This window comes from Delphinus delphis, chromosome 15 (genome assembly GCF_949987515.2).
Source record: "Delphinus delphis chromosome 15, mDelDel1.2, whole genome shotgun sequence".
Taxonomy (NCBI): domain Eukaryota; kingdom Metazoa; phylum Chordata; class Mammalia; order Artiodactyla; family Delphinidae; genus Delphinus; species Delphinus delphis.
This window is the reverse complement of record NC_082697.1, coordinates 35,927,707-35,945,742: the sequence shown is the minus strand read 5'-3', so window position 1 is coordinate 35,945,742 and position 18,036 is coordinate 35,927,707. Positions and strand designations below refer to the sequence as shown.

The window sequence follows — 18,036 nt, the reverse complement described above, 5'->3', positions numbered from 1 at the left end:
GTGTGTGTGTGTGTGTGTGTGTGTGTGTGTGTGTGAGAGAGAGAGAGAGAGAGATGACATACTTTAACTTCTGTAACAGGAGGTGTTTAGAAAATATTTAACATAGATCAAGAAACAGCAGTGCAATCCTATAAAAATATGTCAATAATTACTAGTAGAAATAGCAAAAAAGTTGAAAGTGGTTCCCACTGGAGTTGGGGTGGGGGAACAGGACTGCAGACCAGGCAAGGGAGTGTAGTTTTTACTAAAGCCTTTTAGTATTAGTTGAATATTTAAAATTTACATGCGAATATTGGATAAAAATCAGGTATACATTATAACTTTTCAAAATATATTGTACATATACTTCAATTAAAAAAACTAAAAAAAAAAAGAAAGAAAGAAAGCTGGGACAGCCTTGGTTTGATAAACAGTGGAACTTTTCCAGAAGGTTTTTCAAACATTTGCTGCTCTGATTTGAGGAGTGGGTTCCTTCTGGTTGTCAACCTTGATGTAAAATCTGTTGGTCCGTCATGTTTATAAATTCAAGCTGAGAAAATAAAAATTAACATGTGACAGAACGGTTCAAGAGAGCTTGGTTCAAGCAGAGTCACTTTCAGGATAGGTATTAATACCCAAATCATCTGTGCTTTTAAATTTCCTCCTTTTCCTCTGATAGCTGCACAAAAAAATCTCTGTGTGGGCTTCCCTGGTGGCGCAGTGGTTGAGAGTCTGCCTGCCAATGCAGGGGACACGGGTTCGAGCCCTGGTCTGGGAAGATCCCACATGCCACGGAGCGACTAGGCCCGTGAGCCACAGTTACTGAGCCTGCGTGTCTGGAGCCTGTCTCCGCAACAAGAGAGGCCGCGATAGTGAGAGGCCCGCACACCCCGATGAAGAGTGGCCCCCACTTGCTGCAACTAGAGAAAGCCCTCGCACAGAAACGAAGACCCAACACAGCCATAAAAAAATAAACAAATAAATAAAATTAAAAAAAAAAAAGAATGATCCATGCTTTAAAAAAAAAAAATCTCTGTGTGTTACTTATGACAGATGGGAGAGGAACTTTACCCAGTTACTTTGAAAGTCTTTCAAAGGGAATGAAAAATGGACAGAATGAGGCCAGACTTGAGATTCTCGGAGGGCCTCACAGGTCCAAAATGGCTCTAAATAAAAGGAAATATTCATCTGTATTTCCACAAGGCTATCGTAAAAATTTTTCCCATCAGCTGCAATAACTAAACTGTCACCCTTCTAAATGTTCTCTCCATTCAAATCTGAAAAATCATATATCTCGTAATTAACATACTTAGCTAGCACTTTTTCAACACTAAGCTAAAAGAAATTTTCTAAATCCCAAAAAGATGCCAATTGTGAAGAAGGAACCTCATAAACGCTACTGACACCACAGGCTTGGGGAGGGGAGAAGGTGAAGACCGTTAAAGCCACACTTTTCATAAGATTCAAACCGATGTCCTGAATAATGAGTTCCCTCCTGATTTGGAAAAGATGCTCTCCTAAAAACAACATTCAGCAGAATATTTTCCTTCAATTAAGTAACAGCTCTCTTGCTTTCTCTCTTTGGCACTGGTTCATTCACAGGTCATTTGGAAAATAAAATGCTACAAGAAAATAAATACAAAGCATTTCAGATTACCAGGAGACCCACTTAATAAAAATAATCTGATTAAATAAATGTTTTTTTCCTCTAAGTTTTCAGCCAAGTTTGAAATAAGAGAACTTCTCTGATTTTGGGTCTAACACACTGTAAGGAAATTAAGCATAACTTGATTAAAATCGAACCCATAAAATAGAAAAAACTATATGAGAGTGTACCCACAAGCAATAAGTGACAAACTATCTTCAGGGAAGTGTCTCCTCTGATTCTAGTATACTAAGAAATTGAAATATCCGAATCCCTGTTAGCAGAAATCACGAATACAGACTTTTCAAGTTACTGATCATCTTTCCAAATGAATTGTTGTGGTACTTCTCAGCAACCAGTGTAAACAATAATGGAATACTTTTTACCCTCTGTAATAAGTCTGCAGATGACTTCAATTTATTAAACGTGGCACCTCTTCTGCTTATTCATCATATTGGTTTCCTAGCTTGGCAATAATGGCAGTTCATTATTCATTCATTGAAGAGACGCTGAATTAGTCTCTAATATGCAGATTCTTCCCTTCCCCAAGAAAGTCATGCTATGGCTAAAATTTGCAAACCATTCAACAGAAGAACTGAGGGCAGAGCACCAACCTAGAGCTGAAATCAATGAAGGCTTTGAGGAAAAAATGGCAACTGTGCGAGGTGTGTAAGGGCCTGTAGGATTTGCCAGTTGAAGAATGGGGTTTAGTGCAAAGTCAGCACAAGCACTGTGGCCACAGACTTTATGTTCCTGGGATTTTAATATAGCTCAGTATTGTTGACCCAAACAAAGGTGTTAAAACTTCACTGCAGAGGTTTAGCCATGGATGGTTTGTATTTGGCAAATTAGGGGAATAAAGTTAAGTCCTGAAAGCAACAGGGCACTGTAAAAGCATTTTAGAGGTAATGCTATAATAAGCTTTGCTGTGTGCAAATGACTTTAGCTGAGTATAGAGACTGGAGTAAAGGGGTAAAAACGTAAACTTATAAAGTAGTTGTTTATTTGTCTCTCTCCTCCAGGGAACTGCAAACCCCTGAGGGCAGAAGCTGCAGCTTGCTCACTGTTACAGTACCTGATACTCACTTAATAGCTAATAGAAAACATGAAACATTGAATGAATGAGAGAGAAGGCAATAGGAAATTGATTGAAAGCTTATTGGAACAACCAAGGCATGAAAGTTGAGGACAGAAACTTAGGTAGCATCAATAAGAATAGAGGAATGGATAGAAATTCAAGATATTAATGGTAAACTCAAATAATTGGTGACTGTTGGATTCACGAAGATTTAGAACCTAAGATGAGACATAGATCTGGAGTGAAGTTGAGGACTTCTGTTTTGGGCACACTGATTTGAAAGTAGCCATAAGACTTCAATGTCAAGATCTCCAGCAGACAATGGGATATAACTGAAGCTCAGACAAGTTAGGGATATGGGAGTCATCAGTGAATAAGTGGTTGTAAAAAAGGTAGAAGTGGGTGAGTTGTCTTGTACTGAAAGAATATGTACCATAAGAAGAGTCGAGAGCAATTCAGAGACCTCCAGAGGATACCATTTTAAGGGCTGGGTGGTGGAAGAGGTGCTCAAGAAGGCCTGCCTCTGATATATGAAAACAGTATCGAACGGCCAAGCAAGGCCTAGGAATCAGGAACTTCAGGAATCTACAAGGGTAACAGCAAAAATGAATTCATCTAGTGCAATTCCTTCAGAGTGAAGGGATGCGACTTCCCCATTCACCAACTTGGGGAATTTGCACAGCAGCAGTTGTTAATAGTGTCTTGGTTTTCTGTACCGTAAAATGTGGAGGGAAGAAGAGATGAATTCTGTCATTCCTTCCAGCAGTCTGACTTTATGATTCTAACCAATTCATTGCTTGTTCATTCAGGACAAGTACACAAACTAAACAGAGTCCAGAGCCCAGAGTCTTCACCTTTTCAAACAACAGCACCAAGAAAACAAGGGAACAGATGAGCCTGAAATCTGAGTCTTACTGTCATGCTGAACAATGGGAAAACACAGCTTGTTCATTTCTCCTCAGTGATGCTAATGATTCAGTTACATTGACTTCTTTGAAGAAAAATTACTGTTAATAACCTTAATTTCCTCCTCTTCTCTTTCCCCGGGTACCTGACATTTTAGATAAAATGTTTTCATAAAATATTAAAAGCAAAGGAATTATATCTTAGGTATCTAACTCCATGTTGTTTATGGACTTTATGAATCCCTTCTGTCTCTTCTTTCTAGAGCCTACAGTTTTGGTTCTTCAGGTAACTACATAAAGTTTCCCATTTTGCTCATCTCCCAAGAAGCACAATCCATTCCAAGTGAAAAAAAAAAAATTAAGTGTTACTCTAAGGCCCACCACACATCTTAGTGATATCAGCCATGTGACGTTATGGGACATTCCCGACTTCCATTTAAATTTAGTCCTCATGGCTACAGTTTTCTTTTCTTTGGCCACAAAACCAGACCACAGGCTTTCCAGCCTGGCCTGACCCACGCACACCTCTTCTCTAGAACAGCAGGCAGGTAGAGTGTGCAGTTTGCCAGCCCAGACCCATTCACCATCCTTGTTCACTCCTGCCTCTTCGCTCCTGCCCTCTAGTTTCTATCTGAATCAGCTAATGGAAGGCACCAGCCAGAGTCTAGGGGACAAGAGGAGAGTGATGTAGTTATATTTATTTCCCTGCCATCTTCCCACAGGGACATTACAGGTTGACTGTGTCCCTCTACAACAGGATACATCTCTTGTAGGACAGCTTTTCTTGCCCCTTTACTTAGAGTAGGAAAGCTCCCCATCGTTGCTAAGTCCCTCTTCAGCCCTCACCCTGGTTGTGGTTTTGTTCCCTACACCTGCCCATACCTCCTGAAGGGTCTCCTTATGAAGCCTTCTTCAAAGGACTCAGTCGACACCCACCATCTGTTCCCCAGCAGGTCCTGAATGACACAAGATTAAAGAGTGACCAGGTGGGGCCCTCCACCGCGGCTTTCAGAGATATCATCAAAGGAAATTATCTGTAAATTGTAAAACGCTATGACATTTCCATGAACAAAACCTAGTACAGACTTTCCTGAATATGCAAGGTTTTAATGCCAAGGAAACATGACTGAATCCTACCATATTTCTACAATTCACTGTGTGTTATAAAAATAAACATGCAGAAAGCATATAATCAGAATCCGAATATCACTGCCAACCTCACCAGATTTTTTCTTAAAAATGGGTATCTGGAGAAACAGATGAAAGAACTGAATCCATCTTTGAAAACAGAAACAATATTTCATTTCCTGCTATTTATCCACATCGAGATTTACTAACTCTGATAACATGATACTTTAGGGTGATTCCAAGTCTTTCAAGGGATGTCATAAAATTCTAAAAATTAACTAATAATTCACTTCATATTATTGAAAATAACTATAATTACTGAAGTTAACTTCTGAAAGAAGTTGAGAATCGGTGACCTAGATTTTCTGTATTTTTCCTAATGTCTCTAAATGAAAATACAGTGTAGTTTCTAATTTATACAGCCCTTTGTCTATATATCACTTCTAACTAGCATGGAAATTCACTTCAGGTATCTATTAAATAATAAAACTCAATAAAATAAATTTATCTCTGAATCTTCTAATTCTCAAAGTAGAAAGTAGAAGGTAAAAGAGATTCTTAAATAATTAAGTACTTGAAAGTCTAAAGCTATAAATACACCTGGATAGAATTTTTAGCAATGAAATTAATTTGATTTTCCCAGGTCAATATCAACCTCTGTTGTCTGTGCAGCACCTCACTTTTTTGACCATATACTCAAGGGTGTTTATGACATGTCCCTGGTCTGAGGAATTTAGAGGTTCACAGCTAACCAAATTGATCGGAATATAGATTTTCAACTCAGATTCTACTCAATATCTCTTTACTAACAACTTTCTTAATTGGCCTATTAATTGGTAAATTCTTTTTGATTAAGTATTGTATTTTCAAGGAATTTTAAGGACATAGACTATTTCTAAAGTCATTTCCTGGTGTACTGTATATAACTGAGATCCAACTGAACTAGTAAAGCAATGAAACAATGTGGGGCATGCTTCAATTAGACACCATATTCATAATTTGAGGTTCCAAAGGCAATTTGGCAGTGCTCCCTCAAAATGTAAAATGTGCATACCTTTTTGACCAAATAGTTCTATTTCTAGGAATTTATCTACAAGAAATTCTCACACATGTGCTTGAAGACATAGGTACAAAGATCTTCAGTCTTTCAGTTTGCAACAGTGATAACAGGAGAATGGTTAAAATAAAACATCGTACACCCATAGTTTATTTATGGTACTACTAGAGTTTATGTAATGTTAGAAAAAAAAATATAACTAGTATATGGACATGGAAAGATCACCACAACATACACTAAGTGGCAAGTAAGCAAGTCGCAGAAAAACATACACAGTACGATCCAGTTTATGTAGTAAGAAAAAGGCATGTATACGTACTTATATATGTAAATGCATAGAAAAAGGAGAAGAGAGAGGTGCTCTAAACTGTTGCCAATGGTTATATCTGGGTATGGGTGTAGGTGGGAAAGGATGTTTTACATTTTGTTTCACATTTTGTTTCTGTGCTTCTGCATTATCACTGCCATTGGAACATATTAATGTATCACATCCATCATTTTAAAAACCAATGAAGACAAAAAATTAATAGAAATTCTAGAGGGGGCTCTGGTGATTTATCCAATGATAGTGCATCAGCAGACATCCTATCTCAAAGGACTTCAGTTTCATTTGATCCATTGGGATTCCTCCTTTAAGAGCCAAAAGGAAAATGAGGGCTGTTAAGTAGATTGCACGTTGAAACACCGACCTGCAGAAACAGATCTACATTCTGTGTGCCCAGGACAAATCCAGCAACTACCAAATAGCAGGGGGAACATTTTGTGACCGGTTAGAGTTCAGATCAGTAATGTACACAAGAGACCCTCCATGTCCCCATAAATGGAGTCACGCATTTCTCCACACTTAGGTGGTCTTATTTCAAAGGAGCCCGCGAAATAGGAGAGAAAGCCCTGGCCTTCCTCCTTCAACTCTGCAGACTTGCTAACATCTTAGAAAAATGAGGGAGGGGAAAAACAGGCAGAAATTCAGACTCTGAAACTAACGTCCACTGGAAACAAATGGCCATAACCACCTTTGTAAGAAATTTAACAGGGGGAAGAAAAGAAAAGCATGAATAAAGAAGGCACCATGCTTACTTAATCAAGACAACACTAGTTCACAAGGTTTCCAAGCACTTATACTTGACAAAGCTCAAAGTGGGAGCTCATGAGCCGAATATGTTCCACGAACGTGTTTTGTTTCGCCAGCCCGTGGGCTGACATGTTTGTTTCCACTGTAATTATTTCTAAAGTTTTTGCAATGATATCTCACGCTTTAAAGAAATCTGTATTTCATGCTTCTCTTGAAAATGAAGACGTGCTGGCAACCCTGAGCCCCACGCCCACCTGGCAGAAATCTAATAGACCTGGCCCCCAGGAAGGGTCAGGGCAGAGCTCCCGATGCACACGGCCTCCCCATCCGCTAAGGGGGCTGACACCTGGGCAGCCCCATGATGCTTACCTGGCCCTCAGAGGAATCAGAGTGGGTCACACCTGATTGAAACCATGAGGAGCCTCACCCAGGAAGAGCTGGCCCTTCAGAAAACTAAATTAGGTTTTAGCCTACCCTGAAGCAGCATTTAGTAACCTCCCTCCCAGGTATCTGCGGAAACAAAAGCATCTAGGATTAGATAAGGGCACGTGGTTTTATCTTCAACTTCCCATTTGAATTCCGTGGTCAAGGCAGGGTTGCCAGAAGCTTCTCTGTCATACCTCAGCCCCGTCACTTAAAATAATGGTCTCAAAAGTTTTCACTGTAGCAAACCTCTTGGCAGCATGTACCTGAGTGGCAGGTAACACAGCACAGTGGTTAGAAGTTGGAGTTCTGGTGTCAGCCTACATGAGTTTGACTTCCCATCTCTAACTTTCCCTCCCGGAAGTGAATAACTTCACCTTTCCCAGCCTCAGTTTCCCCATATGTAAAATGGAGATACTATTAGGAACCGCCAAGAAAAGCTGTAGGGAGAGTTAAATAAAGTGGCACATTTTAAGAGCTTAACCTACATCTGTGGTTTTGTTACTGTTGTCGCCATCAGCGTGCCCGCGGAAGCCCGTGGGGAAACAGGAGTCACGACACCTCCCCGTAACCATCACAGATCCCCAAATTATTCTGGCAGATGCCCCTCTCCTTCCAGGCCTAACTGGCTTCATACGGTCCTTTTTCAAAGCCTGGCTGGGAGACACAGACGCCCTGGGGATAGCTTCCAGCTCACTGAGTTCTTCGAAACCCCCCAGTCACAGAACTTCGAGGCAGTTAGGGCTGAGTTAATTTGAGGCCCCTCTGTCCAACTGCAGTCACAGAGTCAGGCAAGTCCAGAGGAAGATCTGGCATTCACAGTAGCCCTAAAAGGTAACTAGAACTTCTGTGTTAGTAGAGGGGCAGGGCAAGTGTCCCTTGTTAACAGTTTTACAGGAACTGGCACAGCCTGCTTTGTATGGATAGGCCACTGGCCTTTGCCCCCTATGGAGGAGGAGAACAAGGGGGTGAATAGTCATACTGGTAGCCAAGAGCATTTGTAGCAATAGCAGCAGTAACACAACAGCTGGCATCGTTCACACTACACTGCAGGGCACTTTTGCCTTATAGGGTTATCCTCCTCATTTACAGATGGGGCAACAGACACTCAAGAGTCACATACTAACACATGACATGGCCAGGATTCAAGCTTGGGTCCACCTGATTCCAGTACCCGAAGGTCACAGCAACTTTACACTGTTGAAAGCAAACCCCAACTTACCGCCCCCCGCCACCGCCAGCTGCCTCCAAGAGGAAGCATCTCGAGAGCAGTGGTCCTTTAACTTGAGTGGGTCGCAGACCCCCCTTCAATGTGATGAATCCTACAGACCCTTCTCAGCAAAATGTTTTGAAATGTATAAAATTAAGTACAGAAGAAACCAATTATATTGAAATATACGTACCAAAAAAAAAAAATTTAAGGCACACATAGTAACGTACGTGCTTCTTTTTACAACCCGTTAAATGCCGAGACTCATCAGTGACTCTAATACCTGCCCTAATTGTCATTTGGAAGTAAGTGAAAATAAAGATGTATTTGCCAGCTAGATGGACCTACCAAATGCCATCATTAAGCCATTAGAGGGTGGTCCTGAGGTGAAGAGCTCCTGTCCTGGGGGAGACAGCAAAGATGTCAAGTGTAAATCTAGTGGTCTGTGTTCTCTTCTCTCTGAATGAGCTGCTTATAATTAGTTTCTTTGCATTACTGTCTTCCTCCTGCTCTGAGGAAATGGCTACTTCATTCATATCAGGGAGCCAACCACCTCCTCTAATTGTTCAGGAGGAGAAAAATGCTATAACAAGGGCACTATATCTTAAAGCAATGATTTGACTGCCCCCAGGGTGGCTCGGTGGACAGAGGTGGAATTTCCTAGCCCTCTGCACACCAAAGGATTAGGGGACAAGGGCCCTAAAGGAGACTCCTGGTCAAGGGGATAAGATAACACTATCTTGCAGTCACATGGTATGCGACCTTCTCACTGAAGGTTCTCTAGGTAGTAGGCAAAGGGGTGTGCAGAGAAAAACCGTCTTCTGATTTATGTCCCTTTCATCTATTTTTGATTCCGCAAAGAAAAGGAAAGTAGATGGAGTTCACACAGAGAAAACAAAACCTCTGCTGGCCCTTCATCCTCTTGAACACAAGGATCTCCCAATGACTCTGGGGTGAATTTTAAAAGCAGGCTTCATTCCAGTAAGGACAATGCAAACTTCTCACTCATCTACTTGGTGATGCATTTCCACCCAGCTCTCCTTCCCCGGGGGTGAAGTAAACCCATTTATATATCTGGTGAGCTAAAGAGTCCCAGCCTGTGAATGCACAAAAACTTATCTCTTTCTAAGGCATAACTAGATAAGTAATATTACACCTTGAGGAAGTATTTCTACTTCCAAGGAGGAGGCTTGATCAAAAGAAAAACTATGAAACAGAAAAACAAATATTGAGGAATGAAAGAATGACCTACACAGGGTTATTATAGTTCCTAAATATTACAGAGAAATAGAAGAGTGCAGAATGGACAGTACTGAGAATTACTGAGTGTCCTCACAGATAGTAAAACCACAGAAACTCAGCGATGAAGAGCTGTATTGATTTCCTGATAGGTGGTAAGTCTTTTTGGCAGGCACTAATAAGACACACAAATTCACATTACATGGTGAACAGCAACTATTTTAGAAACTTCAGTCTGGACATGAAATATACTAACTGTGATCATTAAAGCGTCTCCATTAGTCCTTGACCTCATTCTGCATATCAAACACACAAGTTCTTGGTTTTACAGAACTCACTGTGATAGATGGCTTATTAAAGACCTGGGTCCTTTGTGCTAATAAACACGCTGTTTCATCCTTACTTTACGAGTGGTCACAAACGACGAAAATTCAGTCACAGTCTGCAAAATAAGTTTAAGTTTCAAAGAATATTTTTACCTCCCCCAAAATACTTGAGCTCACTATTAAAGACATTTGTGGAGAATGTAAGAAATACATAATCTTTCTTTCCTGTGACTGTATTACATAAGGGCTGTGATCCACAAAGATCAAATTTATTCTCAACACAAGGTTTTTAAAGTAAAAAATAAACTCGGCAACTAATTACTAATGTATTTTTTAAAAAATAATCCACAGAAATAATTGATAGAATGAAGGAATTAGATAATTTAAGTTTGCCAGCTACATCTGAAAGTTTGGGGGAAAAAATGCAGACACAAAATCCAGAAGCCGACTTATCTATCACATCTTTTCACAAATTGGCATGCCATCTGATGGGTTCAAGGAAAACAACACAACAGCACTAAAACTCAATTTTACCTCAATTTTAACTTGGAAGATGGGTTAGGGCTGAATATCTGTCAAGCCTTAGACATCATTTCAATTCTTAACAAATCAAACCCCAAAGTGAATTTACTAGTATCCTAGGAAAATACCATGTTCATTTGGATTGCCAAATATAACTGTCCCACGTTGCCAAAATCAGCAGTACGCATTAATCTAAAGATGTTGGATTTGTTCTTAAGAAAGACAAAATAGCAAGGCCAAAAGCACTGGCTAAGTCTCTGCTGGGGATGAAATATTTCAAAGAGGTGATACTGATTTAAAACTCCATTTCTGCAAAATCATTCTGGTAACCCTTAACATTTTTTAAACTTCCCTATTTCACTATCTCATTAGGCAAAAACACACCCCCTCAAGATTCCAGGGCGTAGAAGTAGTTTAACATCAATCACATTTTTCAGGCACACCAATTTTAAACTTGCAAAAGAGTATTTTAGAACAAAGCTCTCTGTGTGGGTGTACATTTGTAAAATAAAGGTAGCATTATCCCAACACATATCAATGTGTACCCAGTGATCAAATGGAGTCTTAGAAATTCTGTTTTGACAGTTACGTGTAGAATAGCATTTTCACCAGCGATTAATTCAGAGCTAGGTAGTGATATCAAAGCTAAATCAAAACTAAGTTGGGATGGCTGAATAATAATATAGTTGTAGAAAAGTATAATCAGTAATCTAATATGGGCTACCACAGATATGTTATAATAAGTTACTCTCAAAGGGTTACTAGTTATGGCAGCAAAGTCTCTCCTGTCCATAAAAATGCCAATAAAAAATGTTATTCTGCTTAAAAAGTGAATTTTTATGAAAACAGGTGTTCTTTCAAGATGGCCATCATTTATTAAACTTCAAAAGGAAGATGACATAATAGATAAAAACACCAGCTGAAAAATATGCAAGACTGTCCTATCAAAACACAGCATTCTAGATTACATAATACGGATAAGGGCAGATTAAATCACATGCCCCTGCCCAGCTAAATTTTTGTCCTTCTGCATGATTCTAATAACTTAGGCCACTGAAGTTTGAAGCACACAAAGTATTAGGTTCTCAGTTCAAGCATGTATTTTTGAAACCAAGAGTCTTGAAAAAACAAAAAGGATAAAGTTAAAATTTACACACACACACAAATATGTTTTTTTTCTGAAGAATACAGTTCCTCGGACACCTTATTAACCTTGTAGATAGACTGCCCAGATAAAGTCACTAGTTGCTTTTACTGGTCAGTCTACTTTATGAACCCGATTTCTCTTTAAAGGGGAAATAACTATTTTAGATGTTATATAGCTAAAGTTTGAATGACATCATTACCAACGAAACAGAATTATTAAACAGCTATCTCCACACACTCAAAACTTAATTTACAGGCCACCATGTATCACATTTACGGTAAAAATGGTGACCTTCCATGGACGTTTTGGCCAGAATTAAATTTCGAACATGTGCTTTAGAACAATAGGTAGAATCACCTCAAGAGTCATAAAGAAAAAAAAAAAAAAAAAGTCAGAGGGCCATCTCCCAAACACATGCACATTTATGAAACTATAATGTGCCTTTGCATTTTTCTCTAGAAAAAAGAAATGCTAGTTTTATGATTCTAGATTAAGTTGCACTGAGTCACACTGGGAAATTGAAGAACTCCGTATTTCCATACTTCTGTAACAGTACTGCCTACAAAGTCTACAGTCAGAAGTATTGTACTATGTAGACAGGGTCTAATTAGTTACGGAAAAGGCAACTTCAAAATTCTGAAAATAAGACAACCTTTAGTCTCCATCATTTGTATGCTCTTAGGAGGCTGGAACACAGCCCCCAAAGAGTGCCGGCCTGTCAGTGTTGTCTTAAGTGGAAATGGTCAGTCATTTCTATTATTTCCCCAAAAGAGGTAAGAAGAGTCACACGCATACACATTTACATGGCGTTGCACGGTGCCGACAATTTCCAACCAAAATAATCATATTCACGTCGAGCCGAGCTATTTCTAGCCAGAAGCGGCGAATGTCTGGACTGAGTCTAAGGAAACCCAGCGGGCGATGACTACAGGGGAAGGGGGTGGCGGCGGGGACCCCCGCCTCCCGCGCGCGCCGGGCGCCTGGCACCGGCACCTGCACCGGCTCCGGGGCTGGGCATCTGGGTGCGCGCGCGCGGGCGCGCGTCCGGGACGCACCCGCCGGGAGCAAACAAGCCCAGCGGGCCCGGGCGGGCCGGAGCATCCTCGGGCGGGACCCGGAAAGCCTTCTCCTACCTGTCACTTTGCCTGGAGCAGCTGCCGAGGATGCGGCCACGGCCGCCGCCTGGAGACCCAGTGGGTGCGCGCGCGACTGTGCGCGCGCGTGTGTGTGTGTGAGCTCTTGTTTGCGGTGCGGCTCACTAACTGCTCCCGGCGCTACCAACCCCCTCCCCGCAGAAAGCTCCAGCCGCCGAGCCCCCTCCTGGCGCGCGGGCCCGCCCCCCGCCCCGCCCCCGCCCCGCCCCGCCCCCGCCCCCTGCCTCCAGGGCGCTAGGTTCTCACCTCAGCCCCCGGCGGGGGTCTCCGCGGGCGCTCCCTAGGCAAGCAGCGGGGCACCGCCGGCCCGCTGCGCCCGCCCTCCCGCCGGGCTCGGCGTGTCCCGGCTCCGGGCCTCGCGGCCGGCCGCTCCCTCCTTCCCAGCCCCCGAGTCTCCCTCCTCGTTCTCGCCTCCCGGCTCTGGAGCCCGAGCTGTCGCCTCGCAGCCCCAACCTGCCCGGGCTACGGAGCATGCCCAGTGCGGCGCTCCCGGCCGGGCTGGGGGTGGGCAGGGGCCGGGCCGGCCGCGAGCCAGCGGGGCGGGGAGGGGGCGCCAGGGGTGGCGGCCGGGCTGGGTGGAGGGCTGCGCCGGGAAACGATAGGTGGGGCGCCCGGGGAAGCCGCCCCGCAGCGCGCTCCTCTGGGGTCTCTCCGACCGCCCCCTGGTGTCCCAGCGCCCCCGCGCGTGCCCTGCTCCTGGGGTCGGGGGACGCACAGCGTGGCGCCTCGCGAACACCACCTGTAAGGGGTGGGGGACACCCCTCTCCGATTCTAGACGCGCAGCCGGCTGTGGGCCCTGGGGCTAGGGTGGGGGTTAAAGAGTGGACAGGGGTCAGGACTGGCGAAAGCTGACAACCCAAAGCCTTTGGCGAGGGTTTATTTGTTTATATTTTGTTTAATAAACACATAAAGCGCTTACAGTGCTTCAGGCACTGTCATAAAGGCTTTTTATTCCTGTAATTCTTAAAACAATCTTCCAAAGCAGGTACTACTCTCTCCCCCCCAACCCCGGAGGCTTAAACTGAGCCACAGAAAGATTAAGTGGTTCCAAAAAGTCTTCCCCCATGTGCAACCTCAGAGACGCAAACCCCCCAGACTTTGGTCCCTGGGATGCTGGGGCGCAGCTCCAGCCAGTTTTCGGCCCTAATTCGGCCCCAGGTGACTCTGAGTCACCCACGCATTTAGACCCTAATGGTGTTCCCTTTAGCATCACCCTTTGTGTGGACCCTCATAACGTGAGGCTCCAGGACTCCCTCCAGGGAGGGCTCCCTCCTCCCCGAAGCCACCCCGCCTCCTCATCTGGGCCGGCGGCCACCAAAACCCGGAGACGTGGCACCTGCGCATTGGGGACTGGGGCCACGCTAGCAGCTCAACTGGGCATGCTCAGCCACAGGAGCTGGTCCGGCTGGCCAGGAGGAAAGAGCGAGCCTGGCCGCTACTGAGCGGTGGGGAGTAGAGGGGGGAAGTGGGCGCAAACAATAGCCAGGCCCCAAGGACTAGAGGCAGATGTAGATGCAAAAGGCTCATTCTCCTGACACATCCTGGCGTTTTTCAGGCAGAGCAAAGAGGAGGGTGATCAAAAGTTTACCAACTGGGCATCCTTCAGTGGGAGGGGGCTGAGGGCCCGCTGACAACTCCTCAGCTCAATCGCTAAACTGCAATCTTTGCTGAGCCCTGAGAAAAGCTGGAAGCCACCGAGCCTTTTGAAGAAGCCAAGAAAAATAGCCTAGACTGAGTTTCCCTGCAAGATCCCAGGGAAAAGCTGTGAGGCTCTTCACTGTTGGAGTCTTCGAGATGTGGTGATCTTGAGTGATGACAGGGTACTATGACCGCTCTCCTCAAACTGTAATGTGCACACAAGTCACCTGGAGATCTTGTTAAAGTGCAGATTTTCATTCAGCAGGTCTGGGGTGGGACCTGAGATTCTGCATTTCTGACAAGCTCGAGTGCCATGGTCCTCAGATCAGACTTTGAGGTTGGGTCAGTATTTTAGGCCTGTTCTCTATTTTATATTTAACTAAGGCTTAGAAGGGCTAAGCAATTTGTCCCAGCCAACTGCTCACACAGCCAATAAGTAATGTAGCTAGTTTCGAACCCAGTTCTGGAGGACTTCCTGTGTAAGTTCCTGTATTCTCTGCGTACCACCCATAGACAGATGAGCTAGAAGCTGCCGTCTACGTCTCTTGACTGTTTTAACAGTGGAACATAGTACTTCCAAATATAGTACATCAGTTAGCCCTTGCTGTGTAAAAACTACACCAAACTTAGTGGCCTAAAGCAACAACTATTCGTGCAATCAGCAGAGCAGTTGTCTGCTGTTTTCTGCTGGCTCCATTCGTGCAGATGGGCACGTGGAGTTTGGATGGCTAGGATGACAGGGTGTTTTCTCCATATGGCTTTTTTATATGGTGAGCTCCTGGCTCCCAAGAGCAAAGGAAGGCAAGCCCTAGTTTAAAACAGCATTTCATACCTCCGTTTGCTAATGTCCTATTGATCAAAGAAAGCCACATGGTCATGTCCAAACTCAAAGTATGGAAAAATAGTGAACTTCAATTTCTGATGGGAAGAGAACAAAATAGAGAGGTTTTATGTTTTGGTGCTTGGTTTTTTTTCCCTGAATCTACTACATACACCACCTTCCATAAAAGTAACCCCCCTGCCCTAGGGTTCACTCAGAGTGTCATAGATTAAGCCTATCTTTAGTTTTACATATTGGTAGACCAAATCACAGCAGTCATTTTCTGTTTTGCTAGGTCTTTAATATTGAGTTTATTAAGGAACCTCAATTTAGAGGGTTTAAATAGTTAAATGTTATTTTGAAGTACAAAGTTCAATTTGATTCTTTTGAACTTGTCTCTTCTTCCCTTTAATAACATTTCAGACAGTCATTCACTCAACAAACAATTTTGAAACCTTGATCAGGGATGGCCTCTCTGAGGACGCAGCATTTGAACAGAGATGGGAATAAAGAGAGAGATGTGCATATCTGGGGAACAGTGTTTCCAGCAGAGGGAACAGTAAAAGCCCTGAGACACGAGTGTATTCGGCATGCTCAAGAAACAGAAAAGAGGCCAGACTGGAAGAGTGAGGCACAGAGTGGGTGGAATTGGGGTCACAGAGGCAGCAGGGAGCCAGACCGTGGAAGGCCAATAGAAAGGACTTTGGGCTTTAGTCTAAGTGTGATGGAAGGCCATTGGAAGGTGTAGATCAGGGTGGGGACATGATCTGGTTGACAGTATAGAGAGCTTGCATTGAGAATGCCCATGGGGACAAGAGTACAAAAAGGGAGCCCATTAAAAGGACATAGCAGTGGTTCTACATGGGCAGATTTTATCATTTTCAGTTCTAAAACTTAGACTTTTAAATATTCAACCTTAGACTCAACTTAAATCCAATCTAGTCCCCATTGCAGGCTCTAGCTGGATCCTTTACTCCTTGAAGTGGAAGGCTGGTAGCACAGGATCTAGCCCTTAAACACTTTGTCTCCTGCCCCTTGCCCTTGCCACCTGACCTTCAAGGCCTAGTTCCTCCAGCGTTGGTCAGAAAAGAGGAAAGAAAGGGATGAGGGTCTATCCTTGCAGCCATCGTGGTCCTTGCTTGACTCACTGTGGCTGCTCCTCTGGATAAGAGACCAGTGACACTGGGGCAGGTGTCCCCAGAGCCAGCTTTCTGCTGTGGAGGACATAGTGAGGCCCTTGGAAGGTCCTTCTGGACCTCCCACAAGTCCCCTCCCTCTAGCTCTGCTCCTTTTATTCCAAGCCCCATGGTTCTCTCCATGGCAGTTGAGCCCAGTGCATCTTACTGCTGGGGCTCACATGCCAGGCAGGCCACTGTAGGGTGGGGCACACACAGGAAAGTTATCCCAGCAGCCTTCCACAGTGTCCACTGGAAGTACAGAGAAACTAGAGAAAATTGCCCATCCCGGCCAGGCTAAAAAGTTGGTAGGGAAGGAGGCAGATAAGATGGAGCTATTTCCATCACAAGGGGATGCCTAGACCCAGTTCTTTCTCAAGAATGCGGATCCCTGAACATGTCTTTGTACTTAAAAGGCTCTAGTTTTCAGTTCTGGGGCAACATCTTGTTACGAGAATTAACATTCAGTTCCTTATTTCAATTTTTTTAAAACCTATGTGTTATTGTTGCTTTATATGAAACAACATATAGAGGATATGAGAAATGAGGACCTTTAAGTTAATAGTCACACCTGTGTTTGCAAAAGATCATATTGCATTCTTTTTAGAGAAAGGGCAGTACATCTCTTGTCCTGATTTAAAGTGGTGCATTAATCGCAGCTTCCACCTAGCCCTTTACGTGCGGTCTTTGGAAATGAAAAAGTCACCACTGGCCCATTTGTCCAGTTTGCCTTAATTAAGGACATAATCTTTCAAAAGTGGGCAGCGCACAAAACAACCTGACATGGGCTGTCTCTGCCCCAGGGTGTCTCCTCACTAACCTTGTGTGTCTTGTTCCACTAAAACTTGTTAGGGGCACTGAGAACCAAAAAGAATGGTAATCAAGAAAATTGCCTGAGGATTCAGTTTATGTAGAACACAATGGCAGTTGGAAAAAAAAAAAAAGAACAAAACACTAAACTTTCTGTTAAATCAATTTTTTAAACTCTTTTTTAAAATTAATTAATTAATTCACTTATTTATTTTTGGTGGCATTGGGTCCTCCTGGCTGCGTGCGGGCTTTTTCTAGTTGTGGAGAGTGGGGCTACTTTTTATTGCAGTGTGCAGGCTTCTCATTGTGGTGGCTTTTGTTGCGGAGCACGGGCTCTAGGTGTGCAGGCTTCAGTAGTTGTAGCACGTGGGCTCAGTAGTTATGGCTCACGGGCTCTAGAGTGCAGTCTCAGTAGTTGTGGTGCACGGGCTTAGCTGTTCCGTGGCATGTGGGATCTTACTGGACCAGGGTTTGAACCCATGTCCCCTGCATTGGCAGGTGGATTCTTAACCACTGCACCACCAGGGAAGTCCCAAATCAATTGTTGATTGGAGTGTAAAGGGAAGATAAGAAGAAAAGTAGAGAAAAGCATCTAATTCCATTCCAAACAACTTGACTTGAGAATAGAATTTTCCATGTGTGATCTAGTCTTAGAATTTGACTAGAATGTAGAGGTTCAAACCCACTGTGTGATAATGATGGTGGTGA

The 18,036-nt window shown here is 43.5% G+C and overlaps 1 protein-coding gene across 1 annotated transcript in view; it reads right to left on the bottom strand.

Moving 5' to 3' along the window:
- The window catches only part of PLCB4 (phospholipase C beta 4), a 419,470-nt gene extending 406,511 nt beyond the window's left edge, over window positions 1–12,959 (bottom strand). Inside the window, exon 1 of the mRNA XM_060031226.1 lies at window positions 12,865–12,959. The gene's annotated coding sequence lies outside the window, so the exon portion shown is untranslated. The remainder of the gene's footprint in view (window positions 1–12,864) is intronic.
- Between the last annotated feature and the right edge of the window lie 5,077 nt (window positions 12,960–18,036).